Source organism: Perca flavescens, chromosome 6 (assembly GCF_004354835.1).
Source record: "Perca flavescens isolate YP-PL-M2 chromosome 6, PFLA_1.0, whole genome shotgun sequence".
Lineage (NCBI taxonomy): Eukaryota > Metazoa > Chordata > Actinopteri > Perciformes > Percidae > Perca > Perca flavescens.
In genome coordinates this window covers 34,576,079-34,586,088 of record NC_041336.1, presented here as the reverse complement: position 1 = coordinate 34,586,088, position 10,010 = coordinate 34,576,079, and the positions used below count along the sequence as shown (strand labels likewise).

The 10,010-nt window shown below is 37.5% G+C and overlaps 1 long non-coding RNA gene across 1 annotated transcript; it reads right to left on the bottom strand.

The window, feature by feature from the left end:
- Positions 1-4,435: 4,435 nt before the first annotated feature.
- Positions 4,436-5,530, bottom strand: LOC114557316 (uncharacterized). The gene is made up of 3 exons (XR_003692790.1): positions 5,329-5,530; positions 5,061-5,126; positions 4,436-4,776 (listed from the first exon to the last, which is right to left on the bottom strand). It is a non-coding gene; the product is annotated as an uncharacterized LOC114557316 (long non-coding RNA).
- Positions 5,531-10,010: the final 4,480 nt, after the last annotated feature.

Below are 10,010 nucleotides of genomic sequence, written 5' to 3'. Positions count from 1 at the left end.
ATACAAATTGAAATAATGAAAAATGTACTTGAATAAGACTATAGAATCAGATTTTTATTTACTTGAGATGATTGATTGACTGATGAATGAATGGATGGATGGATGTAAAATCCTCAAGCTGCGGTATGTAGTTTTCATAACCAGATGTGAAAATCTAAACATTGGCTTCTCATCTCTCTATCTCGACATATACATACAGATATATATATATATATATATATATATATATATATATATATATTAAAGTGCTGGGAAAGTTACACAATAATAAGCAGGCCACTGCCTGCCCATTCTCTACAAGTCAGATGCATATGGTTAAATAATGTAATGCATGCTATGTATGTGCATTTATGTGTAAATAAAACCCTGAAATAACATTTTAACCTTTCACTATATTCACAAATAATATTATATTTGCACATTAAGAGGGTATTGGTGGATTTGTCAACTCCGTCATCTTACAGGTCAACTCTGTCAGACGTAGAACCTGACGGAGTTGACGTCTGACGGAGTTGACGTAAGGGCATGTATTTTCCCGCCAAAACATATATTGTACAGTGCAGGTAGCTAGTTTTTCCTCAGTTGCTAGCTGTCCCAATAACCTCACTAAAATGCTTAAATTCAATCCACTATGGTTTGAAAAAAGTATCTTAACAGAAAGATGGTATTGACATGGTGCAGCTGTGACCATAGGAATATTGACATTGTTTGTCTAAAATATCAAAAAATGTAAAACGTACCAGAGCATGTGTCGTAGTGTTGCATTCACCACAGGCAGGGAGATGAAAAGGGGTCCTCAGGGATATAGCTGACCATACTATTTCCTGATTTAATGAGCTTTATGAAAAAATCTGACGGAGTTGACAGAAACTGAGGACACAACTTTAATAGGCAGATTTTTTATGGAAAATATTGTTTGACGTTCACTTCATGCATCGTTTTTTATATTTATACTCCTTATTTTTTATTTGATATATATATTTGCACAATTGTAAAGCCTTTTTAAAGTTTTTTGGGATGGTTAATATTGTGACCTCTTGCTGAGGACAAGTGCAATAACATGGACCTTCTAACCACAGACCATACATTTACAAATTAACTAATTTTCCCCAAAAAGATAAAAAAGTTTCTTCTAAAAATCACATAGGTATATACAATTCCTTTAGATTTAACTTTGTAAGTATGTCAATCATGATGGATTTCTTAATTTTTGCTATAAATTAGACTTTTCTATGTAGGACATGTTTTGTCCCGACTCTCAAGAATCAGTGATATTCCATTCCAACACCCTATTGGTTTGTACGCGATCCATCGCACCTGCAGACCCGGTGCTAATACGGCACCGGTGCCTTAACGACCGTTATCTACCGGACCAAATAGCAACGCGGATTTCGGTGCCTTATTAGGTGCTGCTTAAATGCCTACGCTTCTCTTTGATGCTCCGAAAACAGACGTTAGAGGAACTGAAACATCGCCACACGGGACGCTAGTTAACACTACACTTGGCAGCAGGTAATGTTTTCCTACCATTAGCTAGCAGCTAGAATGCTGACAGCTAAACAGTGTAAAAGTGTGTCTGTATTTCACTGTAGAGGATTGTAACACCAGACTGTAGCTGCCGTTGTCTGAAAAACACAGACTCAGCCTGAAAAAAGTTATTGTTATAAGTTAGTTATTACATTTTTAATAAATCATTTAATTTTGACCCTGTGGCCTTAGCAATACACAAGCCATTCTTTAATGTCCCCTTGTGCTCCTTTTTTTTTTTTTTAGATCAACTTTTTATTGTTTTATATTTTTGAACATACAGAACAACAAATACAACTGAACAAGATGCTTCCTTTTTTTTGTGGAGGTGGGGTAGTGCACTATAGGACCCTGTGGGGTGGGCTAAGCTTTTGTCCTTAATGGCATTTTTTCCCCCCACTTTTACTTTTATACTTTAAGTAGTTTTGAAACCAGTACTTTTACACTTTTACTTGAGTAAAAAGCTTGAGTTGATACTTCAACTTCTACAGAAGTCTTTTCAAACCCTAGTATCAATACTTCTACTTAAGTAATGAATGTGAATACTTTTGACACCTCTGAGAATAGACGAATATATTTTTTTCTATAGAAGAAACCTTTTCTTATTTGCAAAAATCTAAATTTTGTAATCTTACATAGTGGGTATGTACTCACCAAAGAAATTATTGAAAGACAAAATAATCTGTTCAGCTTGGGTGCAAGTGTTTGTACATGAGAGGCTCTAACATAACATTGACAAATCTGATTTGCCTGCAATAAAAATGACAATGGTGACACAAATTTACCCTTTTGCGTGTTTTTCTTTTATGTAAGGGGAACCTACTACACCCTATCCAACCATACAACTGATGGACAATGACAATGATGGAAAAAGGCCATCACTAGAACAGCATTCAATGTGGTGAAAGTAGACGGAACAGAGGTGTGTCAATGCACAGAACTTGATGACGCCTTCATAAAACCCTTCAGTATGTATTTGTTTTTAACATTGCCTCCCCACCATTGATATTGACCTTCCTTTAGAGGCGCATTGTTGCTATTGTGGAAGAGGGACAGAAGCCCCTGCAAGTGACTTTACTCCGAGTGATAAACCTTCTGTGCTAGATCATCATGCCTCCACTGAAATCAGAATCAGAAAACCCTGAGACACACACACACACACACACACACACAGACAGACAAAAAGATACACTCTACTGGATGGCAGCCATCTTGGATTTCTGAGTCAAAATTATGTTGTAATGTCAAACTAATGTCAGAATTGGAATCCTTGTGGATAGAGGAAAAAGTGTTTTCATATATGATTCTAGGTGCTCTGGTTCAAAAGTTAATATTTCAAGATGGCGGCCGGTGGCCATCTTGGATTTGTCCCTCTACAAAAAATCCCTGAATTTTTAGGAGGGACCTAGGAAGCTTATTTTTTTTATAAAATGTCCATAGACGTCAAATCATTCATCAAAACATCACACACATTAGCCAGAGAATGGTCACGGAATTGAGATTCTAGACCCAAGTATGTTGCTGATGAATGTGATGTGGTGAATGTGAATGATGAGCAGATTCAGTAGCTGCCACTTTGGGTGGTTTGATGTGTGTTTAGGCTCAGCAGCTTGGCTGGAATTTGTTTGGAAGCCTGTTTCATGATTGTGTGATTTGTGTTTAACAGCATTTTTCTTTTGCTTAGTGTACGTCATATTAGTAAAGGTGACTGGTTGTTGTGAGTTTGTTTTTGTTTCTTTGGTAATTACATTGATTATTGACTATTATTATTATTATTATTATATATGCAATGCAGCATCCTGTCATACTGCTTAAAAGTGATGGTTTCAGTGACCGTGTATTCATGTCTCTGCTATAATCGGAACTCTTGGTGTTGAGCCTTGTGTTAAATCAATTTATTCCACACAATAATGCCCTAGTGTCAGCGTGAGGTTATTCGAAGGTGGTTTAATTGCAGTACGATGGTACTGAAGGCCCAGGTGTAAAATACACGGCCCACCACAGTTAGAGCGTAGCGAGTGTCGTCCAAACAACGTAAACATTGCCGTAAAGATGTTTAGCTGCTGCTTTTTTCCTGGACACTGTCAAAAGTCTGAGTAATGATCTGTTATTATTAAATCAGTTCGGCTGTCTATATCCAACCTGGAAAAATCTAATTTAGAATGTAAAAGTGTCTCATTTGTTTTGGCTTGTTCTATATTTTACATCTACTTTCTATCAATGCAGTGATTTCTCTGGACACTTTGGGCGAGGATGATACAGAGAGTATGATAATGCCGAAGTCAACAAAGGACCAGGATCCGGACAACTGACACTCCGTGTTCATCGTCTGTTCTTAGGGACCCTCGGGTTTGGAGTCCCCCACCGCCCAGTCACCTTAATGCTCAACACCGCCATACAATACCAACGGAGGGCTGAGGAAGCGGAGTAGAGGAGCCAGCAGTTAGCCGAAACCGCTGCCCAACAAACCACAAGACTTCCATATATCCATAAAGCCGGGCCATTGCTTGGATTTTAGAATCAGAGGTCTTTTTCTGCTCTCAGTGCCACTGTTTGGTGATTTTGCCATATTACTCAAGGACCACAAGATAGAACTCATATTAGGTTCACAGAACGATGAGAAGAATCAAGACGATACACAGCGATGGAGGAAGCATTAGTATAGCATAGAACAGATCATTTAAAGTAATAAAAGCACACTGTAGGAATACTTACATTTTTTTAAGTATTAAAACATTTAACACTTATATTTACATTTTATCATGTAAATATAAGTTTAAAGTGATACTACATTGATATCTGACAAACCTAAGTGACCTCCTGAAAACACAATAAACAAACATTACACTAAAAATTAATGTTTTGCAATTTTCATTTGCAAGTAAAATTTTTTTGCAATTGGCTTTATTATAAATGGACAAATTACACATATTGGACATATAATCAAAGGCAGCAAAATATTTTAATACACACTACAACAGGAACCTTATACATTATACAGTCAAGTATTTACATCCTTAGTATACGTCCATGATATTTACACATAAAAGCTGATCATTACTTTACTGTAAACATTTTTTAATGTTTTAAATTTGACAGGCAACTGAAAACTTTTCTCTCCAGGGGTCAATAAATGTTCAGGTTGAATCAACAGGGGTCGCTGTGGTTGTAAATTACTGTTGCACACTACTCACAAGGTGTACAATCGTATTTATATGGCAGCCCTTGTCTCACCAGTTCATCTTTAATCTGGAGAAGAATAAGAAACAATGGCACTGTGATATGATCATGACAACCATCAGATATGTTTTGTGTAAAGTGGGAGCATTGCTATATTGTATTTACTTCTGAATCATCAGAAGTGAAGCTGATTTTCAAATATACATTCGCATCCAGCCTTGTTATTAATGTATTTAGTATAAATTCCATAGCACCACCAACATATAATTAAACCTGGAACTAGCCCCAGCAGGTGCAATTATCTAATTATCTTTGAAATGCTTTGATTTCTAATAGAATAAGAAGAGTCTGACCTGTTGTAATACGGTAATCTTCAGACAGTGGAGACGGAGAGGAAAGCTTCATTCTCAAAATAACAACTAGAAGCACAGTGAATCAACATTACAATTCAGGCAACAAGGGTAAAACTGAGTAATAAAGTCTACTAAGACGAGGTCTTCCATTTTCAGGCAGCTCAAATTCCATTGTTCATACTTAGCTCCGTTACTTAGCTATGTATAGAGTTATGTCCATTAAGAGGATGATTATACAGTCTAAAACATCAACATTCGTCATACTCACTTTGGTTTGAGACATTGGTTACAGTTGGGGGAGCTGTTGTGTCTTCAGGTGTAGTAGCTGGTGGTGGTTGTTGTGGTTGGCGTAGTGTTGTTTGTAGTAGTTAATGGGGTTGTTGTTGAGGGAGCTGTGGTTGTAGTTTGTGGGGTTGTATTAGGTGGCGTAGTGCTGGTTGTAGTGGTTAATAGGATAGTTGTTGGGCTTATGGTTGTTGGGTCTGTAAACAGAAGTGAATAGACAGATAGCATATAGATTACAAGTGAACTTCAATCCAGGAAATTAGCAATGTAATTTAAAACATTTTAAAAACAAGCAAGGGTTCCACTCACCGTTTCCAACAATCACAATGACACATTGGAGCTCAGAGTGATATTTGAGCGAACTATTGAGATAAATCAATACAGTAGCTTATTCACAAAATTATGTTACACATCATATTAGATATTTCATGTCTTTCTTGCTCAAGCTCTCCTCCATTTCTAAGAATTATTTAACCATTCCGGGAAATACTCTTACTTGCTTTTTTGCCAGGAATTAGATTAAAGGACCAATAATATCACTATACAAAGCAATATGTAAGTTAAATATGAATCAACAGCCTGAAGTCTTGTCGTCACTGCTCTTAGCTAAGCAATCATATGCACATAACCCCCTTGAAAACCACTACTTGACTTGTCGTTGTTTACACTTGGTTTATTAAACATACAAGACAACGTGTTTTTAATGAGCTGCTGGTAGGTGGATTTTGTTGTCTTCAGCCAGGCTAGTCTCTTCTGGAGTGGAATCAGTCATCTCTTTTAACTCTGTACAAGAAAGTAAATGAGCCTGTTTTCCGGAAACGTTAAACTATTCCTTAAACGTGCTATATCAGAGACCAAAGGAAGTAATGTAAAACTTGCAAATGATGCAACAGATAACATTCCCCATTCTCTTTTAAGACATTAAGAACACCATTTCTTCCCACAACTCCTTTCTTACATTATATTTATACTGACAAAATATCTTGTTATGCATCAATGACTTAAACAACTTTGCCATAAGAAAGTCAGATCATAGTTTTCCATATGCTGTGCTTTAGGTTAAGGTTCATGGGATAAGTGACTGACTGGAAACTGCCTGTACGACAAAACAGATGAGGTGGCTTTCTCCATCTTCGTTTTCAGAAGCCTTCCATCTCAGGGTGTACTGTCCTGTTACTGATGTATTCTGGATTATGTTGTAGGGCCCACTGAACAGATCTCAAATCTTTAACAAACAGAAGAAGAAAGGGTTTGGCAAGTTAAATAATTTCCAAAACTACCCCACCCACAAATGGAAAGTTGGTTATGCTGCACTCTTGTGACGTCGCAAGCCGTGCCGATTTTGAATAGCTCACCCGGAGACTGAAGGCAGGATTTTTTTCAAAGTTTGTATGCGTGTGGAAGCACCAGAGACACAAAAGAACACCCCAAATCCCAGGAAAAGTGTTTTTTTCATAATATGGGCACTTTATGCTGTTGTCCGGACTTTACCTTCTTTGAATATTTGCGATGTTTTCCTAATAGCATAAGGAAAACAACCAATTAGAGCCGAGGAGCCTCTAACAAAGTTTCAATGACTGCTCATGAACTCCGATCGCATTGTAAAATGAGGGGAATTAATTTTTAACAATTCATTACTTGCTTGGTAGCTATTAAGGGTTTTTTCTTTCCATGGACTCCAAAAATTCAGCTGAATAATTTAAAGTTTGGAGGTTTTATATATACAGTATAAACATATTTATGCATATTTATAAAATTTGGCACTCTGTGAGGTTGCTGTGAAATATACAGTTATGTAATTTTATTATGCATTGTCATGGTGCACTCAGAGCAGCTGATATGGAGCGTTGCTGGGAACCTGGCGAGTCATGATTCCCTCTATCTGACACCACTCTCTACTGCTATCCTGGTCCACGGTGTTTAGCACTAAAGAAATCTGGCTCCCACAATCACCCCTGCTGCAGGCCCACAATGTACTGCCACAAGTGTGGAAGTTGAGCTAATAGCAAAGGACCGCCTGCGGTATCACAGTCAACATTTGTTATGGAATTATCGACAACCTCCAGGACACATAAAAGGGAAGACTTAAAAAAAAACATTGTACAGAAAAAAAAAAAAATTAAATATATATACACAGAGAATCCCCTGTTTTGCCTTACTGTTCTCAGGACTTAAAATACTGCAGTTATGGAAAGTTATTTTACTTAGTTATTGTCAAATTTCAACAGGTGAAAATTCAATTAGAAGGAAACTGTACGTACCGTGACAGATCCATTTGCGTTAGTGTTTTTTGGGTAGTAAGTCATCACTGTTCCATAAAAATGAGTAGCCTGGGCGCTACAGACGAGCAGCAGCAACAGAGAGAGCAACATAGTCAATGTGCTAGACTCTCCACACAAAGACAGTAAATAAATACCAACTGTAACACATACAGATCCAAACACAGCCTATCCTTCACTCTCTCTCCCCTCTATATTTTGTGGATGTCTTCCACAAGGATGATCATTTAGTTGGAAATCAAACATAAACCATTTCCACATACCAGACTGTTTTGTCTGGTATGTGGAAATGTTATGAGATTATGATCAGAAATGACAAAAGGTTGAGTGCAGACAATGCAGTTGTCTTGATGAATGTGTCAAAATCATGCAGATTACTGTATCTTGTAAACCGAAGCAAAAAAATTGCTCTTTAATTAAAAACATTTGACTGATCTGTATTTTAAACCTTTTCGCATGATGAGGTTCAAAGAGACTGAGTAAAATGTGTAGAGTCCCTGTTGACATCATACAGTCACACGGCATTGTAAATTAGACATTGCTAATGTGTAAGGTGTGGTAATGCAGTATTTTTTAAATAATTTTTTACTAGATAGTGCAGATAGCGAGGAAAGGGGGAAGAGAGAGAGGGGATTACATGCAGCAAAGGGCCGCAGGTCGGATTTGAACCTGGAGAATGCCTTGTTAAAGCATCCAGAAGTTTATTCTACTCCCCTGAGAGGTCGCCCCATAATGCAGTATTATCTGAGTTGTCTTTGGGATTTACCAATAAACAGCAAAGCGTTTGTGTTGTGTGAAAACTGTCACTGTCTCAGAAAGTGAGTGACGGGATGTGACTGTAAGCAGCTTTTCATTTTGCTCCCAAAATTGCATGTTTTGGTTAATTGCCCAGTGTGATTTTTAGCAGTGTGTATTTTTGGTTTGGTTTTGGTAGTAGATGTGTTGCATGTTTTAACAGTTGTTATCCCCCACTCCCCCCCACACACACACAGCTCATGATTGGCCCAAGGATCTAATGATGTACTTGTTAAAGGTGGATGCGAAACAGGTGCAGGGGAGGAAAAAAGCAGGACAAAGAAAGATAATCCCAGATGTGAGTTGACGGAGAAAGGTTGTGTTTTTAAGTCTTTTAGTTATTTTTGTATTGCTGTGCAGAAGTAATCAGTTTGATTTTAAATAAATTATTGAAGAAAATAATCCTGTGGAACTTGAGTTTTTTTTAACAGTGGAAATGCCTTGTTTTGCTGGTAACAAAGGACCTCACATAACCGTGTGACACAAGATTAAGGATGCAAGATATGTCACAAGTATACTGAAATGTTGTTTTTTGCCAAATAAGTGAACAAACCAATCCTTAGCGGGAGTTCAATAGAAAATGGCAGTGTGTTAAAAACAGTGTTGGGAACATTACTTTAAAAAAGTAATTAGATATAGTTACTCACTACTTGTTCAAAAAAGTAACTGAGTTAGTACCGGAATTACTCTATAATAAAAGTAACTCGTTACCAGAGAAAGTAACTATTTGCGTTACTTTAAAAAAAAAAAAGTTGCTATATGTCAAAGAATTTTGACAGTTTTCACAAGTCAGTTGAAATGAGTAGGACAGGTGTTTAACGTACATAACTTTCGATATTTATTGCACGTCGCCAGACAGCAAGAGATTTATCCTGCACTTCAAGTATTATCTTTGTAAGAAAAGTAAACAGTTACACCATATAAACTTATATGACACATACTTTAACACCTGCCTGTCATACGGTTGACTTCAGCCTGTGTCATAGGTTTTTTTTGTGAGGCAGAAAGATCTAGCTTTTGCTGCTTGGAGGACTTTGCTCCGAGTCCTTCTTTGCTAGCAGATGGCAAGCTATCATCTGTGGTGGAGGTATTGCTGGTTTTGGCCACTAGCTTTGTTTTCATTAAATTAGAGTTGCTTATAACGGATGTCGACAAAGTCTTCGCTCCTGAACATAATGTACACATGCACGTTCTTGCCTTTGACCACAATTAATTTGAAGTAGTGCATATCTCCACCTTGAAAATGCCAACTTTTCATCGGATTGCTCCTGACTCGCCATCTCTGCCTAATCTGTTTAGCTGTTGTGTGTGTGGCGCGTGTGCTGGCATGTGTGTAAAAACACTGGTTCTGATTGGCTAACATGAAACACGACTCTGCCTTAGCCAATCATAAACGCTTACCTCGTTATTAACCCACCTCCTCAGTAGCTGTGAGCCAGGAATGCGTTCGGATTACACAGTTTATTCAATCAATGCATAGTAACGCACCGCATTTAACGTCCAGTAACGTTAACGGCGTTGTAACGACGGGAAAAGTAATTAGTTAGATTACCCCGTTACTGAAAAAATAACGCTGTTACCTAACGCCGTT